At 43.3% G+C, this 26,647-nt stretch overlaps 1 protein-coding gene and 1 pseudogene across 1 annotated transcript in view; both read left to right on the forward strand.

The window, feature by feature from the left end:
- Positions 1–26,647, forward strand: part of LOC126248537 (regucalcin-like) — a 135,924-nt gene that overhangs the window by 40,058 nt on the left and 69,219 nt on the right. The window lies entirely within an intron of this gene.
- On the forward strand, positions 12,000–12,117 carry LOC126250075 (5S ribosomal RNA; annotated as a pseudogene).

A 26,647-nucleotide genomic window follows, 5' to 3' on the forward strand; every position in this document is an offset into this window, starting at 1 on the left:
CCGTACAATCAGGACTCAGTATGAGCATTTCATGTTGGCGCACAACGAGTCATCGTGAACGCTTACGCTGATGATGGTACCATTATAATTACAGAACCCCAAGACATCACAGAAATATCAGCAAAGATTCGTAAAGAAGCAGCGGGGATAAAGGTGAACAAAGGAAAAACAGAGCTCTTGTGGCTACATGAAGATGCCCATCCCATGCCACCCCCTTCTCCGAATGTGTTGAAATGGAAGTGCAAGGAGTGAAATTAAGGTAACACATTAAGGAGTTAATTGACACCAGTTCTCAATGAATGGTAGAAAAAGTGAGAGGTGCCCTAATAGCGAATAGACAATTAAGCATCATTCAGACACTCGAATGTGTAAACATACCGGGCCCATCGACAATGTGGTCTGTGGCACAAATCATACCCATTTACAGGAAATATATCGCCCAAGTTAAAAAGTACACAGGGTGGTTTATTTAGAAAGGTAGTTTGTTTCGGGTATTCAGGGATCAACTGACGAAGTCACTTAACGGAGGTAGCCTAGGTTTCACGGATTGTGAGGGAAAATGTTGAGCCCTTATAGTGAAAAATCTCATAAACACTCTCAAATTAAGGGCTAGTCGGTCGGACTTACTAATAGCTGAGTGGGTATCGTGACGGGAAACAGAGGTGAGGATGCCAGCAATTTGTGCCTTGTAAACTGCAATATCTCTTTTAGAAAAGACTCCTAATATCAGGTTCTATACGACAAGAAGAAAAAAATACTAGAAACCGTAGGGAACAAAATGCCATGCTCCCCGGAAAACCAGGCGAAACACAAAGACTTAAATTGGAAGACAGCCTGGTCAAATCTTGCAAACAAACTCTCAAGTTCACGGTTGCGATCAGCAGCTAACCTGTTTATAAATAATTTAATAACGGCTGTTCGACGCCACACAATAAAACTGATCAATCATCCGCACTGCCAGTACTGTGGAATTGTTCACACTGCCGTACACCAATTGTAGGTTGCTCCAGAATTGCAGGTCTGTGAAAATGGATAAAGTTTAAATCGGCGGTGTTGTTATCAACGAGTATTAATGAACTAAATACCAATAAAGTAAAATACATGGACGTTACAGCTTTTCCAGTGTCCAAGACCAGAACGCTTGCATGGTCTATGTATTTTTTCACATCCAAGGAAAGTGATCCACCTGCCTAATATCGTGTAGGGTCCCCGCGAGCACGCAGAAGTGCCGCAACACGACGTGGCATGGACTCGACTATTGACTGAAGTAGTGCTGGAGGGACACCATGAATCCTGCAGGGCTGTCCATGAATCCGTAAGAGTACGAGGGGGTGGAGTTCTCTTCTGAACAGCACGTTGCAAGGCATCCCAGATATGCTGAATAATGTTCATGTCTGGGTAGTTTGGTGGCGAGTGGAAGTGTGTAAACTCAGAGTAGTGTTCCTGGAGCCACTCTGTAGCAATTCTGGACGTGTTAGGTGTCACATTGTCCTGCTGGAACTGCCCAAGTCCATCTTAATGCACAATGGACATGAATGGCTGCAGGTGATCAGGCACGATGCTTACGTACGTGCGACCTGTAAGAGTCATATCTGGACGCATCAGGGGTCCCATATCACTCTAACTGCACACGCTCCAAACCATTACAGTCTCCACGAGCTTCAGCAGTCCCATGCTGACATGCGGGGTCCATGTATTCACGAGGTTGTCTCTATACGCGTAGACGACCATCCGCTCGGTACATTTTGAAACGAGACTCGTCCGCCCAGGCAACATGTTTCCAGTCAACAGTCCAGTGTCGGTGTTGACGGGCCCAGGCGACGCGTACAGCTTTGTGTCATGCAGTCATGAAGGGTGCAGGAGTGGGCCTTCGGCTCCGAAAGCCCATGTCGATGATGTTTCGTTGAATGGTTCGCACCCTGACACCTGTTGATGGCCCAGCATTGAAATCTGCAGCAATATGCGGAAGGATTGCACTTCTGTCACGTTGAACGATTCTCTTCAATTGTCGTTGGTCCCGTTCTTGAAGGATCTTTCGCCAGCCACAGCGATGTCGGAGATCTGATGTTTCATCGGATTCCTGGTAGTCACGGTACACTCGTGAAATGGTCGTACGGAAAAAGCCATAGTTCATCGCTACCTCGGAGATGTTGTGCCCCATCGCTCGTGCGCTGACTCTAACATCACGTTCATACTCACCTGAATCTTGATAGCCTGCCATTGTAGCAGCAGTAACAGATCTAATAACTTATATAGGCGTTGCCGACCGCAGCGCCGTATTCTGCCTGTTTACATATCTCTGTATTTGAATACGCATGCCTATACAAGTTTCTTTGGCGCTTCAATGTACTACGTCTTTAACGGGGGAGGAGAGACCATTGATGACATTAAACAACACATCATTCATGAAATACAAGAAATTCTCAACAATAAATGGACAAGAGAAAAGTTTTTTTCAATTTATCCGTCTTACGTAAAAACAACGAGGGAAACAGGGAAAAAATCGAGAGACATAGCTATGATGACGAAGTAACCACCGCCAAATACAACGCGTACTAAAGGTATATCTCTTATCTACTACTGCTAAATACACATTTAGATACGTAAAGAATTAAATACGTTCGTGCCTTAACTGCCTGGTAATTGGGACAAGAAGAAACAACTTTTGTTTCATATTTACACTTTACTGTGGTCCACCCACAAACCATCGCTGTGTTCCAGTGAGATACCCACTCTTGAGGGAAAAATTTAATGTAATTGCTCATATGAAAGAACGAAATTAATTTAATTACAAAAGAAGTATAGCATTCATTAAGTAAGACTTTAGTTTCAATTCAACAGATTCTAGACGGTAAAATTTATAAAATTTAAAAAAATTAGAAACAAAACAAATAAAAAATTCTAAGAGGCACATTTCCATAAAAAAAGTGAAAATAAGAAAAAGTTGTTAAGAACACGTTCCCACGAAAGCCAAGGGAACAGAGTTCGAGATTCGGTCCGGCACACAGTTTTGTCTGTCAGGAAGTTTGATAGCTGCGTTCACTCCGGTGCAGAATAAAAAAATTCATTCTGGAAAAATATGAGTTAGGAAGTCGTTTCTGCAGGTATTTGTATGCAGTGTAGCCTTATACGGAAGTGAAACGTGGGCCATGAACATTTCAGACAAGATAATAATACGAGTAGAAGAATTTGAAGTATGGAGCAACAGAAGAACACATACTGAGACGTCAAGGAATCGTCAACTTGATAATGGAAGGAAGAGTGGGAGGTAAAAATTGTAGAAGGAGGCAGAGGCTTAAATACAGTAAGTCAGTTCAAAGGGATGTAGGTTGCAGTAGTTATGTAGAGTTGAAGAAGATTGTACAGGATATAGTAGCGTGGAGAGATGCATCAAACCAGTCTTTGGACTGAACAGCACAACAACAACGTTGATTACAGAGATATCGCTTTCAACTTTTTTCAAGTGTGACTTCAGTAATTTGTGCTGATTTTATTGTAGTTCTAAAAGAGACGAAATTAAAGGTTTTAAACTATTCAAACTCCGGTTACTAGTTTCGGAGAACTTGACATTTATTTCTTTTGAACGTGAAATCGATTGCTGTCTTATGCGGAAGTTAGTAATTTCATACGCATACAACGAAATACCTCACGTCAACTAAGTAGTGTGTTGCGCTACCGCGATACAGGCGTACAATGAGGTGAAAAAGTCATGGGATACCTCCCTTTGCCCGGCGTAGAGTAGCAACTCGATGTGGCATGAACTCAACAGGCCGTTGGAAGTCCCCCCCAGAAATACTGAGCCATATTGCCTCAGCAGCCATCCATAATTACAAAAGTGCTGCCGGTGCAGGATGTTTTGCACGAACTGATCTCTCGATTATATCCCATAAATGTTCGATGGGATTCATGTCAAGCGATCTGTGTGGACAAGGCATTTGATCGAACTGTCTGGGATGTTCTTCAAACCAATCGTGATCGATTGTGGCCCAGTGACATGTTTGGAAACATGAAGTCCATGAGTGGCTGCAAATGCAGCCTAACATAACCATTTCCCGTCAATGATCGGTTCAGTTGGATTAGAGGACGCAGTCCATTCCACGTAAACACAGCCCACACCATTATGGAGCCACCACCAACCTGCACAGTATCTTGTTGACAACTAGGGTCCATAGCTTCGGGGGTTCTGTGAAGCACTCGAAACCTACCATCAGTTTTTACCAACTGAAATTGGGACTCATCTGACCAGGCCACGGTTTTCCAGTCGTCTAGAGTCCAACTGACATGGTCACGAGCCCAGGAGAGGTGCTGCAGGCGATGTCGTGCTGTCCGCAAAGCCACTCGCGACGGTCGCCTGCTGCTACTGCCCATTAACGCCAAATTTCGCTACACTGTCCTAACGGATACATTCGTCCTTCGTCCAGCATTGATTTCTGCGGTTATTTCACGCAGTGCTCTATGTCTATTAGCACTACAGCTCTACGCAACCGCCGCTGCTGTCGGTCGTTAGTAAAGGCCGTCGGCCACTGCGTTGTCCGTGGTGACAGGTAATGCTTGAATTGTTATATTCTCGACACACTCTTGACACTGTGGATCTTGGAATATTGAATACCCTTACGATTTCCGAAATGGAATGTCCCATGCGTCTAGCTCCAACTACCATTCCGCGTTCAAAGTCTGGTTATTCCCGTCGTGTGACCATAAGCACATCGGAAACCTTTTCACGTGTATCACTTGAGTAAAAGTGACAACTCCGCCAATGCAATGCCCCTTTATACCTTGTATAGACGATACTACCGCCTTCTGTATAAGTGCATATTCGCTATCCCATGACTTTTGTCACCTCAGTGTAGATACTGTGACAGCTGTTGCTCGTAATCCACATGTCAGGTCCAGAGAAATTTCGAGTGCCTCTGGAATAAGTCACCCCAGCGTTGATTGTGTTTTGCGAATAAACGACTACTGTCCGTATGATCTGTCACTTCTTCAGCGGGATTGCAGAAGACGCGTGGAATTCCGTTATTCGGTTCTGATGCGACATCAGGACGATTGGATATTTCTTCAAAGAATTCTCCTTAACTACGAAACTATCTTTTTAAATCATGGAAATGTGAATTTAAGAAATATGCATTATTGGGCCACTGAGAATCCGCATTGGCGTTGGCAGGTTGAACATCTGAGACAGTGGAGTTGAATGTTTGGTGCTGGAGTGTTGGAGACTACGTGACTGGTCATCACTTCATTGAAGGAACCGCGACTATTAGAAGATACCCACAAGTTCTTATCCAAGTCTAATCGGTTCTCCTAGAGGAAGCAATATGATATATGTGGTACTGGCACGATGGGTGTACATCTCACTCTCTCTTGTGGCTATAAAAGCGCTCACCCAGCTCTTTCCTGTGTAGTGGATACGCCTGAAGGTGTTATCAATTTGCCTGAACGATCGCTTTGTTTGACGCCAGTGGACATTTTCTCTGAGGTAAGCCCAAAGGTGAAGTCTGTGCACAAGTTACGACGACCTAACGAGTTTAAATTTCGTACTGTGGTTATACGTTTCTCCATGTTTTGAGCTAACTGAATTCCCGTCCGCCATTCTTTCTGTAGTGAAGGGCGTCGGCTGCTTTGCCACTCCCCGTTGTACTGTCTTTAACTAACTTCAAGTAGCACTTACTAGTTCCACTTTTTCTCAAAGGCCAGTAAGAATCTGTGATTTCTCTGTACACCGGCAGGAACAAGTAATATTTGTATCGAAATATAGATATACTTTTCGATGCATATAAAATTGCAAGACGACTCAAAACATGTTTGCCAACCCACGATAACTTCTTGGTGCCCGCAAACTGAACGTAAATCAATGCGATTTAAGCAGGTACCATCTGATGATTATGGAGTAAACTTCGAAACTCATTATGATTAGCTAACAGAAACGGTGACTAGCGCGGAAATTCTTTGTTTTTGTTTGTATTTTAAGCATACAGCCGCAGCCTAAGACACCAGACCATCAAGGACGAGAAGATTTTAGAAAAATATGTGTTACAAGTAATTAGTGTGGTGTCACCGCCAGACACCACACCTGCTAGGTGGTAGCTTAAATCGGCCGCGGTCCATTAGTACATGTCGGACCCGCGTGTCGCCACTGTCAGGATCGCAGACCGAGCGCCACCACAAGGCAGGTCTCGAGAGACTGACTAGCACTCGCCCCAGTTGTACGGACGACATTGCTAGCGACTACAAATACGAAACCTTTCTCTCATTTGCCGAGAGACAGTTAGAATAGCCTTCAGCTAAGTTAATGGCTACGACCTAGCAAGGCGCCATTGGTACCATTGCATGTATCTCAAGATAGTCTCACTTGTATCATCAAGAATGCTGTATACCAAAGGACGATATAAAAGTTAAGTGTTCTAGTAGCTACGTTCTTTTCTTTATCACATTCATTACGAATCCTGTTCCAGACTTCGCGCCAGTCGGCGTGTGTGTACGCGTGCCCTTTCGGCTACCCGTCACTGTGGACTGGCTGCCTTGTCAGTCCACTACAATTAGTACAAGTAATTCAATAATAATAATGATGGCTTACAAGACAATAAAGTAATTTATTGCTTATTAGGAAAGGAGATTAAGAGTTTTTATTGTCTATAATATAACATACAGTCACCAGTAATCTTTATTTTACAATTGTTATTGCCTTCTTTGGCCCAAATAAAGAGATATTCGTCAGCATTCAGCTACTTCTTTCTTCTAGTCATCATCATCATCTTGGACAGTTTCCAGCCACTGGCTGGCTTTCTTCTAGTAGACAAATTAAATGGGCTTGTCTGGAACCAAAGTACCATAGGGAACCTTAGCTAGTGGACCTGTACTCACCGCTTTACTCCACGTCTTGCAAGACAAAATGTTTGCATCAGGGAAAGCTTCAAGGCCACCATAGCCTGCTGCTGTTTTCATTGGCATTTCGTTTTTAGTGTTTTCGTCGACATTCTATTTTTGTAATTTTTTCACTTACCTTTAGTTAAAATGAGCTTCGTATAATAGTTATCTCCTGACTTTGCATCTCTGCTCAGAAAATTTAAGTTTACGTAAATAATTTATTTTGCAGATAAAATAATGCTTGAGGAGCAGTTTTATAATGTGTTTCTTCCTCAAGTTCAGTTACTGTAAGAAGATGGTCACTTTGTGTAAACAAGGGACGTCTCAGTAATTGCAGTGAAGTGATTCTGGCTGAGATAATTTCACAAACTTTTGTCACCAGCTACAAGCCTTAGCGGAATAAAAATGTCGGGTCAGAGCTAATTTCCTTATTTTCTGGGAATATTGTGATGCTTTAACATTAGCTTGAAATTCCAAAACATCGTTCAGCAGATCAATTATATTGTCAGTATTTAACACACCAAAAACTGAATTACATGTCTAAGTCTAAATGGCTACTTTGAAAATAACACTCAAGTGCCTGGCAGTGAATTCATTGAACCACCTTCACATTAGTTCTCTATTATTCCACACTCGAGCAGCTCGCGAAAAAAAGCTAACAGGTATATCTTCCCTTATTTTAATATGATGATCGTGCTATTGTTTTCTGAACTTTCTCAATGTACTCCGTTAATCCTATCTGGTAAGGATCCCACACCGCGCAGTAGTACTCCAAAAAAGGACGGACAACTCAAGCGTATGCAATCTCATCTGCTGCATCTTCTAAGTGTTCTAACAATAAAATACAGTCTTTGGTTCGCCTTCCCCGCAACATTTTCTATGTTTTCTTCCCAATTTAAGTTTTACGTAATTGTAATTCCTAGGCATTTAGTTGAATTTATGGCCTTTATATTTGATTGATTTATCGTGTAAGCGAAGTTTAAGGGATTCATTTTAGCACTCACGTGGATGACCTCGCACTTTTCATTGTTCAGGGTCAATTGACAATTTGCGCACCAGACAGATACCTTACCTAAATCGTTTTGCAAGTGGTTTTGAACTCCTGGTGACTTTACTAAACAATAAGTGCAGCATCATCTGTAAACAACCTAAGACAGCTGCTCAGATTGTCTCCTAAATCGTTTACATAGCTAAGTAACAGCAGAAGACCTGTATCACTACCTTTGCAGTTCGCCTCGATGGCTGAGTGGTCAGCGCGACCGACTTCTGTGCATAGGGACCCGGGTTCGATTTGCAGCTGGGTCGGAGATTTTCTCCGCTCAGGGACTGCGTGTTGTGTTGTCTACAGCATCATCATATTATCCCCATCGACACGCAAGTCGCCGAATCGGCATCAACTCAAAAGACTTGCACCAGGCGACCGGTCTACCCGACGGGAGGCCCTAGCCACACGACATTTCATTTCACGACCTTGGGGAATTCCAGAAATCACTTCTGTTTTACTCGATGACTTTCCGTCAGTTACTACGAACTGTGACCTCTCTGACAGGAAATAAAGAATCTAATCGCATAACCAAGACGACATTCCATACGCACGTAATTTGATTACAAGTCGCTTGGGAGGAAATCTAGAAATACGGAATCAATTTGAAATCCCTTGTCGATAGCGCTCAACACTTCGTGTGAATAAAGAGCTAGCGGTGTTTCATGAGAACAGTGTTCTCCAAATTCGTGTTGACTTAATGAAATAGACCGCAGTGCCGGCCGGGGTGGCCAAGCGGTTAAAGGCGCTACAGTCTGGAACCGCGCGACCGCTACGGTCGCAGGTTCGAATCCTGCCTCGGGCATGGATGTGTGTGATGTCCTTAGGTTAGTTAGGTTTAAGTAGTTCTAAGTTCTAGGGGACTGATGACCTTAGAAGTTAAGTCCCATAGTGCTCCGAGCCAAATAGACCGTAGTTTTCGTGGTAATTCGTAATGTTCAAACACAATATATATTCCAAAATCCTGCTGCATATCGACATTAATGACATGGAACTGTAATTTAATTCATTGTGTGTTGTGTATTGAACCGGGGACATAGAAACGACGGAGAGGCTTCGTCCCGCCGTAGTCCTCTGTGGTTCGCAACCCCACAACAGGCCACAGCAGCCCACTCACCCCACCACCGCCCCACACCGAACCCAGGGTTATTGTGCGGTTCGGCCCCCAGTGGATCCCTCCCCGGGAACGTCTCATACCAGACGAGTGTACGTGTACCCCAAATGTTTGCGTGGCAGAGTAATTATGGTGTACGCGCACGTGGAGACAGTGTTTGCGCAGCAATCGCCGACATAATATAACTGAGGCGGAATAAGGGGAACAAGCCCGCATTCGCCGAGGTAGATGGGAAACCGCCTTAAAAACCATCCACAGGCTGGCCGGCACACCGGACCTCGACACCAACCCGCCGGGCAGATTCGTGCCGGATACCGGTACTTCTCGCTCCCGAAGCAGCTTGTTACATCGCTCAGCTAGCCGGGCGGGCTAATTTAGTTGATTACTTCTATTACATTTCTTGAATATTGGCGTGATCTGTGCACCTTCCCAGCCTTGGGTACGGATCTTTCGTCGAGAGAACTATTGTAAGTAATCGTTAAGTACGGATCTATTGCCGGCCTTGGTGGCCGTGCGGTTCTAGGCGCTGCAGTCCGGAACCGCGGGACTGCTACGGTCGCAGGTTCGAATCCTGCCTCGGGCATGGATGTTTGTGATGTCCTTAGGTTAGTTAGGTTTAAGTAGTTCTAAGTTCTAGGGGACTGATGACCTAAGATGTTAAGTCCCATAGTGCTCAGAGCCATTTCAACCATTTGAACGGATCTATTGCATCAGCATACTCTGACGTTTTTCGAACTAGCAACTCAAGTTTTTAACTAAACAATTGTTCTTTTGTGTGGCACACTAAGTTGCTTTGTATGCTTCTTCAGTAGCCCATTCTCTGCATGTAGTCTGTCATGCTTTCAGCTTTTTTGGATTTGGAAGACAGTAACTGTGATCAACATAAACAAGTTTACTAGGCATTAAAAAAAATGAAATTCTACTGTAAGCTTATAATAATAATTTTACTGCGCAAAAAATAGAAATTATCAGGATCTGTCGGTGTCTACAAACTTATTCAAAACCGGAAACTGAAGAGCCTCAAAAAAATGGTTCAAATGGCTCTGAGCACTATGGAACTCAACTGCTGAGGTTATTAGTCCCCTAGAACTTAGAACTAGTTAAACCTAACTAACCTAAGGACATCACAAACACCCATGCCCGAGGCAGGATTCGAACCTGCGACCGTAGCGGTCTTGCGGTTCCAGACTGCAGCGCCTTTAACCGCACGGCCACTTCGGCCGGCTCTGAAGAGCCTGATATGAACTCGTTGGGTTCCTTTCAGCAATCTGACCACCGTGGAGATGGTCGCCGAGTTAGCGTTGGTTGGCGCAAGAAGCGCTGAACTCATCTGTTATCCACTCTATGAAATTTGAAATCGTTGCAACGACCCAAGAATATTTAGAACATCGCAATGTTGCAGCATGTGCAATTATGTTGCAGGAATCTCTTGAGATTGTGCAGAAGTCCCTATATTAATGTCCACTAATACACGGCCCAGTCACATTAATGTGACTACCGCCTATGTTTGACGTCAGCGTCCAACATCCAGTCACAGACAGCTGGAGGCAGCACTGGCAGTGGAGGATATATAAAGCATGTCAAGAGGGTGCGTAAAATAGAGCAGTCATTGTCGTAATGTGGAACGGGCGAATAGACGTGCAACTGCTGAGCAACTGTCCGCCGAGATGAAGCAAGCGGCTACCAACAGTGTCTCCTCAACTAGTGTTCAGCGAACGTTGCTGCGTATGGGCCTCCGCAGCAGACGCATGGTTAGTGCACCCATGCAGACCTTTAGACGAATCGCGTTTAATGCTCTATCGGCGTGAAACGGGTGAAAGCAAACACCATTCAACAATCGTCGGAACGGTCCAGGCTGGAGGAGGGAGCGTTATGGTATGGGAAATGTTTTCGTGCCATTCCCGGGGTGGTCTCGTTATTCTGGAAGACACAATGGATCAAGAAAAGTATGCATCTATCCATGGGGACCATACCCACCCCTACAAGCAGTTTGTTTTTCCTCTACACAATGGCATCTACCAGCAGGGCAATGCAACGTTTCACATAGCTCCCACTGCCCGTGCGTGATTCGAAGAGCACCAGGATGAGGTATCAGTTAGTATGAGGCTGTTGCAGGAACAAAGATTACCAAATGACAAAGGGCAACTAAAAAAACTGAAGCATTCATATTCTAAGTACTCTAGATAAAAGGGCAGTAGTGTCGCATCTTAATAACGAACTCGAGACATTTAGCTCTGGAGAACAGAATTTGAAGAACTATGGATCAGGTTTAGAAGAATAGTTGACCATGCAATTGATAGATTTGTACCTGGTAGAACAGTTAATGATAGGAGGGGCCCTCCGTGGTATAGAGTCAACCAACGGAAAGATCCTTCTAAAGAAACAGGGACTACTGCGTAATTGGTATGAAACAAAGTATAGGGCTATAGATATGCAGAGTGAATGAAATGTGTTTGGCTTTCAAGAGAGAAATTTGTGAAACCTTTAACGACTGCGTAGTAGAATATTCGAACGGTCTCTCACAAAGCCCAAAGATATTCTGGTCATATGAGAAGGCTGTCAGTGATACCAAAGCTAGTGTCCAGACGCTCATGGATGAGAGGGACTGAATTTGAGAGTAACAAAGCAAAAGCAGAAAAGCTGAACTCAGTTTACAAATGTTTGTTTATAAATGAAGATCCAGGGGCATTAGCCCAGTTAAATTGTCGCACCGCCACAGAGATGAGTGATACAGATATTAAATTGTGTTCAGAAAAAACAAATCGCTAAAATTGGACAAAGCTCCACTGTACGATGGAATCTCTATCAGTTTCTATACCGAATTCGCGGTCGAGTTAGCTCCTCTACCGTATATCCCTCGAACACAAAACGGCACCCAGTAGAAGGAAGAAAGCACAGGTCACATCCGTCCACAAGAAGACTTGCGGAACTGACACACAAAACTACCACGCAATGTTTTTGACACCCATTTGTTGCAGAGCCAACGGCCTTGCCGCAGTGGTAACACCGGCTCCCGTCAGATCACCGAAGTTAAGCGCTGTCGGGCTGGGCTAGCACTTGGATGGGTGACCATCCGGTCTGTCCAGCGCTGTTGGCAAGCGGGGTGCACTCAGCCCTTGTGAGGCAAACTGAGGAGCTACTTGATTGAGAAGTAGAGGCTCCGGTCATGAAAACTGTCAACGGCCAGGAGAGCGGTGTGCTGATCACATGCCCCTCCATATCTGCATCCAGTGATGCCTGTGGGCGGAGGATGATACGGCTGTCGGTCGGTACCGTTGGGCCTTCATGGCCTGTTCGTACGGAGTTTTGTTTAGTTTAGTTTTATTTATTGCAGAATCTTAGAACATATTCTGAGTTCGAACGTTATGAGGTATTTCAAACAGTGCGTCTTCTTCCATGACAACCCGTATGCATTTCGAAAACATCGATGCTAGAAAGGCAACTCGAATTTTTTCACATGACATTCTGAAAGCCATGGATCAAGGGAGTCAGGTAGATCCAGTACTTCTCGATTTCCGAAAAGCATTTGACTCAGTACCACACCTACGCTTATTGTCATAAGTACGATCGTATGGGGTATCAAGCGAAATTTGTGACTGGATCGAAGATTTCGGGGTAGGGAGGACATAGCATGTCATCTTGGATGGAGAGTCATCGACTGATGTTAAAGCAACTTCGGGTGTGCCCCAGGGAAATATGTTCGGACCCTTGTTGTTGGTGTTTTATATTAATAACCTTGCAGACAGTGTTAATAGTAACCTCAGACTTTTCGCACATGATGAATTTGTCTATAATGAAGTACTATCCGAAAAAAGCTGCAGAAAAGTTTAGTTGGATCCTGATGAGACTTCAAAGTGGTGAAAAAATTGGCTCCCGGCGGAGATTCGGGTCCTCCCTCGGGCATGGGTGTGTGTGTTTGTCCTTAGGATAATTTAGGTTAAGTAGTGTGTAAGCTTAGGGACTGATGACCTTAGCAGTTAAGTCCCATAAGATTTCACACACATTTGAACATTTGAAAAAATTGGCAATCTGCTTTAAATGTTCAGTAACGCTCAGTAGTGTACTTCAGGAAAAGGAAGGAGCGTAGTATCCTATGATTACAGTATCAACGCGTCACAATTGGAACCGGCCAACTCATACAATTTGTAGGGATATGAAGTGGAAAGGTCACATAGGTTCGGCCGTAGGTAAAGGATGTGGCAGACTGTGGTTCATTAGTAGAATAATGTGGAAATGTCATCAGTCTATAAAGGAGATTGCTTAAAAATTACTCGTGTGACCCATCCTAGAATATTGCTCAAATGTGTGGAACCCGCACCAAATAGGACTGACGGGGACATTGAATGTATACAGAGAATGGGAGCACGAATGATCACAGGTTTGTTTGTTTCGTGGGAGAGTGTCAGGGAGGTGCTGAAGAAACTGAACTGGCAGACACTTGAAGATAAACGCAAACTATCCCGAGAAAGCGTACTTACAAAATGTCAAGAACCAGCTTTAAAAAAGATGAATCTAGGAATACAATAAAAACCCCTACGCTCTCGTAGGGATCGTAAGATACGATTAGATTAATTACAGCGCGTATAGAGGCATTTAGACAGCCATTCTTCCGATACTCCATACTTGAATGGAACGAGAGGAAGCTCTACTAACTGGTACAATGGGAAGTACCCTCTGCCATGCACTTCACTGTGGCTTGCGGAGTATGGATATAGATATAAATTACTTACGTGCAGGGTTTTTCTTGGTTGACTGAGCGTAGTCTCCCGGTTTGGTAATAACTATCTCGTATCCAGTCGCTTTCGCCACTAATTTAAGTGCATTTTTCTGAAGTGTCGGCAGAAGTGCCAACACCGTGTTGTTTGAGGAAGCCGAAATGCACGCTATAAGCTCACGCAGGATGGCGTGAGGTCTGAAACAGGATACTTAATGAATGCTATAAAGAAAAGTACGTAGCTGCTGGAATACTTAACTTTAATTAATAATTGGTGAACATTGGTCTTGTTACTGTATATGCTTCATTAGATACATAGCAAAGGATAAATGGCGCCTTGCTAGGTCGTAGCAATTGACTAAGCTGAAGGCTATGCTAACTATCGTCTCGGCTAATGAGAGCGTAATTCTCAGTGAACCTTTCCTAGCAACGTCGGCTGTACAACTGGGGCGAGTGCTAGTAAGTCTCTCGAGACCTGCCGTGTGGTGGCGCTCGGTCTGCGATCCTGACAGTGGCGACACGCGGGTCGGACATGTACTAATGGACCGCGGCCGATTTAAAGCTACCACCTAGCAAGTGTGGTGTCTGGCGGTGACACCACATTTTCCGTGTTCAGTCGTGTGACCTCCGTGAGTAATGTGTTTGTAAGTCTCTATCGAAATATACATATCTGAGTCTGTAGTCGACAGTGATTTAAGTAGAGTTGTGAAATGGTTAATCTATCGTAGCTTCTGGTCTACTCCACTGTGATTGCGAAGATAAGGTCGAATGACACCTATAGTAGGATATCAACTCGATGCTTCAGGAACGGTCAGGGCAACCATACCGCTGGAACGCGGTTTCACCTTTCACAGCGGCCACGAACAGGCACTAGAATGCGAAAGAAAATAATTTCCGATACTGCGTCTACATGAGCCTATTACATCACATGTTCCAGATTTCTGGAGAAGAACAAGCTGAAGTGTTTCAAGAAAAGTGCAAAAAATGACGATAATGATGTTGTACCACTTCAGTAATCTCGTGTGCGCCGGGTACTGACAGCCGAATCATAAGATTGATTCTGCATTATTTCACTTATTTTTACTCATAGTTCCGTTGTCGTGCAAACGAACGCCGTGACATGCAGCGAAAACCAAAAATTAGGTACTGTATAGATATGCCACTACCGATAATCATTACGTATGAACAACGCAAATACTTATTGAGTGCAAGAACACTTACAGCTCAATCTAAAACAATAATTATTGTGGCGTTTGATACTGGACTGCTTGAGTGCAGAAGTGTTGTCGAATGTGAAAAATCGGCTTTAGTGAGACGTATATATTGTTCTCTGCCATTTTGCTTCAATCACTTAATTGAAATCTTACACGTGCACTATGAAGACTGAATAACTGTGCAACATTATTGAAAAAGTTTTTTGCTCAAATAACAGATATTTGAGACAGAGGGAAATATAGCAGTCACGACATTGAAATTGGTGTGCTTTGCTCCTGTTATATCGATATACTGTTTCTTACGATTAGAGCTTGAATATGTGATCATTCAAATGTCTCTCGTGGTAAGACGCGCAGTTTTGTAAGCGAATGGCTCATACTCTAAGAACATTTTTGTGCGGTTCTGAGCGTTCGAGGTCACACACGTGCCTTGTCAGTACAATAACTTTTAATAAAAGTTCTCGGACAGGAACATTTCGGTTTTTATGGAAACGTCACAGCAGACAGCTTCCGCTCGATGAATTAAAGTCCCTCGAACATTGTACTCTTGAGGCCAGGGGGTGTTGGCTCAAAGTGTGCAGATAACGGCTCATATGAGTCGGTTTCCCGTATACACTCTGGTTGAGATATCCATTGGGTTTCCAGCGGACGAGGACGCTAAGAAGAGGCAAAGCAAGGTCTTTTTCATCCTACTATGTGGCCACGGATGCTACTGAGGTTTTCTAAGAGCCCTCTCAAGTTTTCACGCCTTTATGGCGGTACAACGAATGTGTCGCCGACATAGCTGTAAAAACAATTCGGCTTTTGCTGGAGCCGTATTCAAGGAGATATCCTCAAAGTTCTCCATGAGCAGGTTAGCTGTGGTTGGAGCTACGGCCCCTGAACACAGACAGCCTGAACGAAATACTCTTTGCCGTACAAAGTACAGGGTCTAATGGGTATAATTGCTGATATTTTTATATGTGGTACCTTAATACGTACAGACATCAATGTGTTTGTTTTTCCACTGCGTCGAACAGTCTTCCCACAGAACAAGCCACAAACCTTACGACCTGATATTTTCTGCACAGTCTTAACTGCACCACTAAGTGAACTACGCCTCTCAGTATAGACTAACCATTTTGGATCCTCGCCTCCACACTTCAGCACCTCACCTGCTGCCCAGGAGAAAATAAGCGTTAATGGCTTGCTCTTGCCACAAGTATTTGGAGGTACTACCCCACCTAAAAACATACGACTGGTAATAGCTGTCAATATTAGCAAATGAGGTAAACAATGGTTGCTCAGTACACCATCTTCGTCACCAGTAGAAATATCTGCATTTATACACGTTACATCCTGTATAAACGATGTCAGGGTGTGCATGAATTGATCCACCACTGTGCTGCCACTTGACAGTGGACGAGGAATACTCAGCCGAGAACTCGTGGGTGCATTACCACTTGACACTGCTGGAAAACCGATAGCAATATAGTCACCGGTTTTCTAAATTTACCCAATCTTGCGGGAACAGCATCACCTCTCTTTCATACATCCCCATCTACGTTCCCCAAGTATCTAGGATAAACTTCCATATTTTTGTATGTCCATCCGTATGATTGTTGGTCTGCGGGACTTTGCCATTCATTTATGTAGTAAAGTTGATGGTTTTAGACACAAAATCGGTTTTACAGTATTCTACGGAAGCCGTTTCATAGATATTGGCCACTGATGGGATGCTGTATACGACTAGAGTACACTCCCTCAGCGTCAGTTAAGAGCCGCAGATGGTGTATTGAGTCACCGAAACTGCTTGCAGTATAATAAAATAACATCAAAACGGCGGCTGCAGGTGTTTTATTTTATTATGTCAACTTCCACGTGGCTTTAACGACCATATGCGTGTCACTGAAGTTGATCAAGGTCTGGTACTGACCTACGTGATAAGAACTCCAGAATTCGCCTCATTACCATCTCTACAGAAGCATCGCGGTTTCACAGAATCCTTCCACAAATTATGCCTTCCATTCGCCTTCCCGAATACTGATTTTACGCGCTCGTTCCATTTCACATCGCTTGCTAGTAAGAGTTGCGTATGAAGAGTTCAGAAAGTGGCCTCAGAAAATGGAGGAAACAAAAGTTACAAACAAAATACTGTTACTGACCTTCAAAGTAATCACCATTGGCTGCAACACACTTCTCACATCGGTTGTAAAGGCTGTTGGGAACTGCCAGTAAATGGTTCTTGCGGAATCGCTCGTAGCGTCCTGGTCACGCGTTGTTCGATATCCACATCATTACAGGAGATGAGACCTGGTGCTACCAATACAATCCGGAGACCAAACGGCAGTAAATGCCATGGTGTTCATCGTCTTTCCCGCCTCCCTCGGGTAGAAATTCATGATGCTGTCCAAAAGGAAGCTCAATATCATCTTAATCTTCGATCTTGTCAACTGACTTTTTGGGAGCGGGGAAGACGATGAACACCATGCCATCGACTGTTTTTTAATTTTTTCTCTCTCTTTTTCCCTGTCTGTCATGTTTCCTATGAAGATTTTCAATTTCTTGAGGTCTTCCACAATTTCCTTAAACCATTTGGTGTTCACTGTATTAGTTGTCACTATGTTAAAAATCTTCCCGTAGAGTCTATTTTTGTTCATCGTATGTGTGTCCGAAGAAGTTCGCCCTTGTTTTCCTGATGTTGTTTGTAATCTTTTCTGTCTGTTCGTAGAGTTCTTTTGTCGGTGTCTTTATCCAGATACCCTCTTTCTGAACCGGCCTGTAAATCTTTCTCAGTATTTTCCTCCGTTGTATTTCCAACTCCTTGATTATCGTTCTTCGGTTGATTACTTTGTTTCTAAAGCACACGGGGCCTCCGATAAGACTACTGTGGTATGGTCTCTTAATTTGGATCTGACGGAAATTCTTCTTTTGTTGTAATGGTTCCATGTAAGTTTGCATGATTTTCGTAGTTTTGTGAGCCCTTCTTCATTGGATGTCGAATTCAGTCCTCATTTCTGTATAACGTCCCCCAGGCATTTGAAACGTTCTACTTGTGTTATCTTTCAATAATTCGTTGTCAGTGGGTGTCTGTCTGCGTTTTTTTCATTTGAGATTTGTAGTCCAGTTTTGGCTGAGGTTTCTGTAGTATCTCTCGAACTTCCTTGGCTTCTTTTCTGCGATTTGTTTTGATGGTTATATCATGAGTAAACGCCAGGCATTTTATGTTGGCGGTTATATCCTTGTGTCTCCCCATCTTTACCCCATTGACTCCTTTGTCCCATGTCCTCATTACTTTCTCCAAAACCGAGGTAAATAGTATGGGTGACAGGCCATCTCACTTTCTCACTCCTGTATTTATTTCAAATGGTTCCGAGACCTCTCCCATAAACTTCACTTTGGGTGCTGTGTTTGTTAATGTTTTCTGGATTCGCTTTCTGGTCTTGTTGTCCATCTTTATTTCTTCTATTGTGTTTAAAGAGTGTTTCTGTATCTATGGAGTCATAGACCTTCTTGAAATCGACGAATGTTATTGTTGTTTTCCTGGACTTTCTTGTTGTCAGTATTGTTCTCAGGCACCAGATCTGTTCACTGCATGATCTTTCCTTTCTGAAACCTCCGTTGTATTCTCCAGTCTGTGGATCTATCGGAGGCTCTAGCCGATTTAACAGGGCTTTGGATAAAATTCCTCTATAGTTATTAGCGTCTGTTTTGTGTGGTGTAATGGGGCTGACTTCCATTGTTGTTGTACCTTTTCTGTTTCCCAGATATGTTCGATGATACTGTGTATTTTTGGTGTATCGTTTTTGTGGTCTAATTTCCAGATTTCTGCAGTCAGTCCATCTGCAGTCAGTCCATCTCCTCGTGTGTCAGTGTTTTGGATTCGAGGTTAGGTTCTGGTTCTGTAGACTTCTGTGGGCTTCTCGAACTTTAGATTTTGCATCGGCTTGTCACAGTTCAGTTGTGTGTCAAAATATTGCGCAAATATTTCACTGTTCTTTTTCGAGTTTGACTCCAGTGTTATGTCTTACCTTTTGAAGCATAAGCTCGGTGGTTGCTATTCTGTCATATTTTCTCTAAATGTCCTCTAAAAATTTCGTGCGTTGTTTTTGTTGAAATCTTCTTCTACCTCTTTCAATCTGTTGTTTTCGCAACCACTTTTTTTCTCTATAGATTATTTTCGAAGTGGTCTTCTGTATCCTGTTGAATTCTTCCCTTTTTCGAATGTTCTACGCCTTCTAAATTTTTTCCATACTTGTACTTGTCTTCTATGCCTCTGTCACATGTCATGTTCCACGACCTGTATTTCCTTTTCCTCGGTGATTGCTCCAATTTTATCAGTTCCGTAATTTTTTCTGACAGTTCTGTTCAGTCGTTACTGCCAGTTTTCTTAATTTTTTCTGTTATTTCTTTCTTGGTTAATTGTAGGTACTCTTTGAGTCTGAAAGTTCTTTTGGTTCTCTTAATTTGTCTGTTGGGTATAAATTTCGCTTTAACTTGGAGTAGGTGATGATCGGATTCGAAAAATCCTTTCCTTGTTCTTATATTCATAATTTCACTGGTGTTCTCCGGAAATATTACTATGTCGTCCATCTGAAATTCTCCTAGGGCGTTGATGGGGGATTTCCTAGTTCGTAGTTTCTTCTATGGTTTCTGGAATTGCGTTGACACGATTTTGAGGTCGAAATTCCTGCAGAAGTTTATCAGGTTCTCTCCATTTTTGATTGTCCTCTCCTGGGCCGTGTGTTTTCCTGTTCTGTCTTTGAATTTTCTTTCCCTGCCTAACTGGTTATTAAAATTTCCTAGTAACATCAGCATGTAATATTAAGGTATATATTTTGTTAATAACTTGAGAAATATAAACACCATAATCCCAAACCCTATATACAGTGAATTACTAAGCAAATGTTTACCTGCTATCCGACAGAAACTAAAATGAACTCACTTCACTGACGATGGTGACACTTCACCGAAACATTTATGGGAGTTAAAGAACAAAGCTGTGCTTGATCAAGGCAGAACTCTATTTCCAGAGTTATATATGGATCGCTATTTATTTGTTGACATTGTAGAGAACGTGGGATCGTTAGCTGCTCGGACGGCGTTGTTTATAGCAACTTACTCGTGACACAGGGAAGAGAACGGAAATAATGCTTTTCCTGCTAGTTTTGGTATGAACGGCCTGAGTGACTGACGGTCTTGTTCACCACATCCATTTCAGAAATAAACCACAAAAATACTAACTGCGTATGTTCTGCTGGCATGCTACATGGAGAAATGTAGTTTTCAGTCTCGCTTAAACCTGTCAGTAGTGACAACACATATGTTAAGGTGCATTTATAAGGGCCATATTTTATAGCAACGTGAGACCGCAGTAGAGTTGCCTTCAACTCGGCTCGGCTCGGTCACAGCAGCCGGCCGGAACGATGGCACACGTCTAAGTTTGCTCCGTCAACAATGATGTTTACGCCAGTGTTTCGTGTTTTCTTGTTCGTTACGATCGTTTTCTGTGTTTTACAAGTATTGTTATTGTGTATTAATTTGTCGTTTGCGTCGTCTCTGACGGAATTTGGGCTTTGTCCGAAATTTCAAGGCTGCAGCAAATCATGGCCAACTCCGTGAGGAAAAACATGGTGGTATTTTCCTTCGACAAGGAAATTCGTCGAATTCAACCATCAACAATGCATGACTGGATTATCGAAGTAACTGGCATCCTCTCTGATTCTGTACATATCTTGCAATTACACTGTGATAATAACTTCATTTTCGTAAAACTTGTAGATCCGTTGATGGTAGATCGTTTTCTGGAAAAAATATGGTAGTGAGATATATTTTGTACATCGAAATGGGACAAAAAGTAAAGTATGAATCAAGAATGCTGATTCTACAATCAGGAATGTGCAAGTATTAAATTTACCTATTGAGGTACAAAATTCGAAAGTTAGAGAAGCCCTTTCAAAGTATGGTGTGGTAAGGAAAATTGTCAATGAAAGATGGTCAGTCAGTTTAAGCTACAATGTTTTAACGCCGTACGAGCTGTAGAAATGGAAGTAAAGTGAACATTCAATCTCACATCTCTCTAGATGACCACAAGGCCAATGTTATTGATACAATACAAGTCCCAAACTGTCATATTTGTAATGAATCTGGTCACCTTCGTCAGGACTGCCCACGTCGTATTTTTGCTTAAAAAAAATAATGTACGCAACACCGGAAATTAACACTCAGTGACATGTTACCAAACGGTAACACAATTGAACCGGCGACTGAAATGAATTCAACTAGCATTTCCGATACTACCGTCGTTGACAGTAACGAATTTCTGCCTCTACCATTTCCAAGTAACGCTGAACAATGACTCCATGAAAGCGAGCTTACAAAGAAGAAGCGACCATTTGAACGTACTAGTGACCAGTCTGATGAGGAATCTTCTTGCAAGTCTCATGTGACGAGGAAGCCAAAACCATCTAATGAAGAAACAATAGAAGATGAGGGAATGCAAGTCGATGTGGCGACACTCTCAGAAAAAGATACAGTGTTGTCAGCAACAGGAAGTGTCTCTGCTGGTAGCGGAGCTCTGGAAAGTTCGCATGAAACTGCGATGCGAACTACCAAACTGCATTCAAGCGCCAAAGAAACTGGTATAGGCATATTCAAATACAGTGAAATGTAAACAGACACAATACGGCGCTGCGATCGGCAACGCCTATAGAAGACAAATGTCTGGTGCAGTTGTTAAATCGGTTACCGCTGCTACAATGACAGGTTTTCAAGACTTAAGTGAGTTTGAACGTGGTGTTATAGTCGGAGTACGATCGATGGGACACAGCATCTCCGAGGTAGCAATGAAGTGGGGATTTTCCCATACGACCATTTCACGAGTTTACCGTGAATATCAGGAATCCGGTAAAACATAAAATCTCCGACATCGCTGCGGCTGGAAAAAGATCGTGCAAGAACTGGACCAACGACGACTGAAGAGAATAGTTTAGCGTGACAGAAGTGGAACCCTTCCGCCAACTGATGCAGCTTTCAATGCTGGGCCATCAACAAGTGTCAGCGTGCGAACCATTAAACGAAACTTCACCGAATGGGCTTTCGGAGCCAAAGGCCCACTCATGTATCCTTGATGACTGCACGACACAAAGCCTTACGCCTCGCCTGGGCCCTTCAACACCGCCATTGGACTGTTGATGACTGGAAATATGGTGCCTGGTCGGACGAGTCTCGTTTCAAACTGTGTCGAGCGGATGGACGTGTACGGGTATGGAGACAACCTCATGAATCCATGGACCCTGCATGTCAGCAGGGGACTGTTCAGACTGGTGAAAGCTCTGTAATTATGTGGGACGTGTGCAGTTGGAGTGATATGGGACCCCCGATACGTCTAGATACGAATCTGACAGGTGATACGCATGTAAGTATCCTGTCTGATCACCTGCATCCATTCATTTCCATTGCGCATTAGGACGGACTTGGGAAATTCCAGCAGGACAATGCGACACCCCACACATCCAGAAATGCTACAGAGTGGCTCCAGGAACACTCTTCTGAGTGTATACACTTCCGCTGGCCACCAAACTCCCCAGACAAGATCATTATTGAGCATATCTGGGATGCCTTGCAACGTGCTGTTCAGAAGAAATCTCCAGCCCCTCGTACTTTTATGGATTTGTGGACAGCCTTGCCAGATTCATGCTGTCAATTCCATCCAGCAATACTTCAGACATTAGTCGAGTCTATGCTACGTTGTGGTGCGGCACTTCTGCGTGCTCGCGGGGTCCTACACGATATTAGGCAGGTGTACCAGATTCTTTGGCTCTTTAGTGTAGATGCACAGCAGAGCAAGGTTAGTACGAGGAAGTCTAGGAAGTCCCTAGTAAATAGCACGCTGACTCCGACGTCCGACAAAACGCTGAAAGAGGAAGTCAGCATGTGATAGTGCCCTGCAAGCATAACAGCAAACACATCGGTACCAAATATTGGCAGCTCGAAGGCTACCAACGGTCTTCAAGGGCGGAAGCCGAAGAACCTACCAGATCTTGTCGTCACGCGTCAACAAGGAAAACTGCAGTCACACAAAGCAGAAAATAAGAAAAGAAACGTCAAATACGAAATCGTCAGGGAAGGAACTGATGAGGAGAGAGCAGACGAATTAAGTGACACCTAACACTGCGCTGTAAAGGGTTGAAGGAAAAAGGTATCACGCGACTTGTTCAAAAAGAAGTGGATTTACATAGGGAATCCGATAAACTACTAAGTGTATAGTGTGAGAAGATCTACACTGTTTTCCATAAGGCAACTGCATGCGGTTATACTGATCGTGACTGGAAACAGCTATCCCCCTTAATTTAGCGATGCAAGCCTACTCCATTGCTATAGTAAACATGAATAAAAGATGCTTACCATTGAAACTGACAGCATCAAAATATTTTCCATCTGAATCTAGGACAGAAATCGCCTTACTGCAAGAAGTCGTGGTACCGGAATTCAAAATCGAATGTTATTTCGGAATTGTTAATATAGACTCTATCATCTGCAAACGTAGGAACAGTTTTTTTAATCAGAGAGGGGATTCCAGTAAGCGAAATGGAAAGAACATAATCCGGAAGAGCCATAGGGATCAAAATTTTCAATGTCACGGTATTAATGTATATGCTCCATCAGGAAATACCCATAGGCTGGACACAGCAAATTTTTTATAGATCAACTCATTTATTTATTGAGGAAAAGTCGATGTAACCTCACAATCGGTGGTTACTTAACTGTGTTTTAAATTGTAATGATCTGCAACCTAATTTTAATTACTCATCTGAGTTAAAATACCGAGCAACCGATCAACAACCAAAACATGCTTGCGGAGTTAAACATCCAGCATTCGTCGAGTATACTTATATAGCTATAAACTCATGTAGTAGACTCGATAGGATCTATGTGTCACGACCCTTGAAGAGAGCTTTACTTAAGACGGAACAGTTCCAGTGTATTTTAGTGACCATTGCAGCCTTTTAGTTTGTATCAATGTAAGTCTGCAACCGACGCAGCTTGTTAGAAATGAGTGGAATTTCAATAGCTCTATTTTAAAAGAAAAGGGTCTAGAGCAATCAATAACGGAAGTATCTACTTGCAGCTGACAAGCACCTAGACGTCATCAATCGTGGAGAAAAACAACCAGACCTAAACTAAGACGAGTTCATACAGTACAGCGCTGAACGATCCAGGTAGATGTAAAATGCTGTAGAGTTTTAATACAAAGTGTTAATAGACCTATCCGAACAAGTGAACGAGGCCAGTATTAGGCTGCCTGACATCAAGAAAATGAAAGCAAAATCGTTAACTATTAAGAGACAGCGAATGGAAGGCCTCAGAATTAAGTCAAAGGCCTAGTCTATCTCAGAAGATAAAACACCATCCTTGTACCACTTTCTACGACACACCAAGAACAGACGCAGAACTTTCATTGACGAAGTCCAAGCACTTAATGATACAAAACTTACATCCAAAAAGGATATACTCTATGAAGTTTAGAGATATTATGACAAATTATACTCTGCCAACCAAACTGACGAAGAAGCTCTCGAGGATTTCGCAAAACTTTTAGTCCCGCAGTCACCGGAAATAGATAATGACGAGATCCTGTCACTAATTACCAACGAAGATATGCAAGAGACAATATCTAGGTCACCCCTGAAAAAATCACCGGCACCAACGGTCTCCGTTACTGGTCTTCATTTAATGATAAGGTAACATGCTTGTCAAATGGAGTCATTAATGGAAAAATATTCCCCTTCAAGGAAGCCAAAATACGAGTAGTATTGATTCTCAAGTATAACGGCAAACACAATATAAAGAACTTTCGACCTATTTCGCTCTTGAATTCTGATCACAAAATAATTTGTAGGATAATAAATAAGAATTTCGTCTTTGGGCTAAAAAAAATTCAGCCTGCACCAGTCATGTGCTGCAAATAGAACTATTTGCCAAAACATGTCAGAGTATAGAGACATCATTGCAATTACCTCAGTGACCAATATAAAATGTGCTCTGTTGTTTTTCGATTTCCACAAAGCTTTTGACCAAGCTGCTCATAAAATCCTTCTTCAGACAATGGAAAAAATGGCCTTTCGTTCACGGATTAATGATAAAAAATGGTTCAAATGGCTCTGAGCACTATGGGACTTAACATCTGTGGTCATCAGTCCCCTAGAACTCAGAACTACTTAAACCTAACTAACCTAAGGACATCATACACACCCATGCCCGAGGCAGGATTCGAACCTGCGACCGTAGCGGTCGCGCGGTTCCAGACTGAAGCGCCTAGAACTGCTTGGCCACACCGGCCGGCGATTAATGATATAGCCGGCCGCGGTGGCCGTGCGGTTCTAGGCGCTCCAGTCCGGAGCCGCGCTGCTGCTACGGTCGCAGGTTCGAATCCTGCCTCGGGCATGGGTGTGTGTGATGTCCTTAGGTTAGTTAGGTTTAAGTAGTTCTAAGTTCTAGGGGACTGATGACCACAGCAGTTGAGTCCCATAGTGCTCAGAGCCATTTGAACCATTTGATTAATGATATAATAAACAACATTGCGACCAGCATAAGTGCTAAGGTAGCAGTCAATGGTCAAACAACAAAGCCCATACAGATAAGACGAGGCGTTCCTGAAGGTTGCCCTCTGCCTATTCTTTTATATGCTGTCTCCTTAGAGCCCTTTTTAAGCAACGTTCATGCCAGCCTAACAGGCTTAACATTAAACGTTGAAAAAACAGTAAGAAGGGCTTATGCTGACGACGTGGGCGTTGTACTGAAAAAAAAAAGGATGAGGCATTTATATTAGAAAGAATCTTTAAAAAATATGTCTAACATCGGGTGCTAAAACAAATGAAAACAAAAGTCAAGTATTAAATCTGAGGGATCTGGATCGGATAAGACTGGAATGGGCAAAAACAGACATAAAACATAAAAGCCTAGGGACAACTCTAATGATACGTCCGATGAAAACGATCACCGTTAACTGCTAAGAAGCATTGGCGAAAATGCATGGAGCTGTAACAGTAAACTTACAATGTACTATGAACCAGGTGCAAGGGATTAAATTTATCAACTTCTGCATTCTGCTTACTATACGGCACAGGTTCATATAAGTGATACGCCTAGATGGGCAATGGATCCACCTCCTTCAGTGCGGATGCACAAGTACGTCCGACCTCCTGCTAGAATTTCTGAGCAGCGAACATGGAAGAAATAGACAGAGACTGTGGATAGGTGGCGCTCGAGGGGAATGTGGTTCGGGCGTAGTTGCGGTAACACTGTCTCTCCAGTAGACGCCGTCGCGCACGCACCTCCACGCCGCTCCGATTCGTCTCGCTACCGCTCACGTAATGGCCCGCTCAAAGCAAACGGCCCACAAGTCCACCAGCGGAAAGGCGCCGCCATTTAAAAAAATGGCGCAGTGGTTAACGCACCTGCCTAGTAAGCAAGATATCCCCAGGTTGAATCCTGGTCCGTTATACGTTTCCGCTGGGGTCCGCTGATTCCGCATAATGTCCCGATGCAGCTGGCATCAGTAATCCCTTCTCTTTTCTTTCCTGTCTCTCTCACCTCCAACTTCAGTTTACATATAATATAACAAATAACTTATGATGAGAAAAAGTTTTTCTAGTAGATGTGAAAATAGTTACACTGGTCGCCAGGAATGGGAGTCTCGGTTTAGAAGACATGCTAGG

This window comes from Schistocerca nitens, chromosome 3 (genome assembly GCF_023898315.1).
Source record: "Schistocerca nitens isolate TAMUIC-IGC-003100 chromosome 3, iqSchNite1.1, whole genome shotgun sequence".
Classification (NCBI taxonomy): Eukaryota; Metazoa; Arthropoda; class Insecta; order Orthoptera; family Acrididae; genus Schistocerca; species Schistocerca nitens.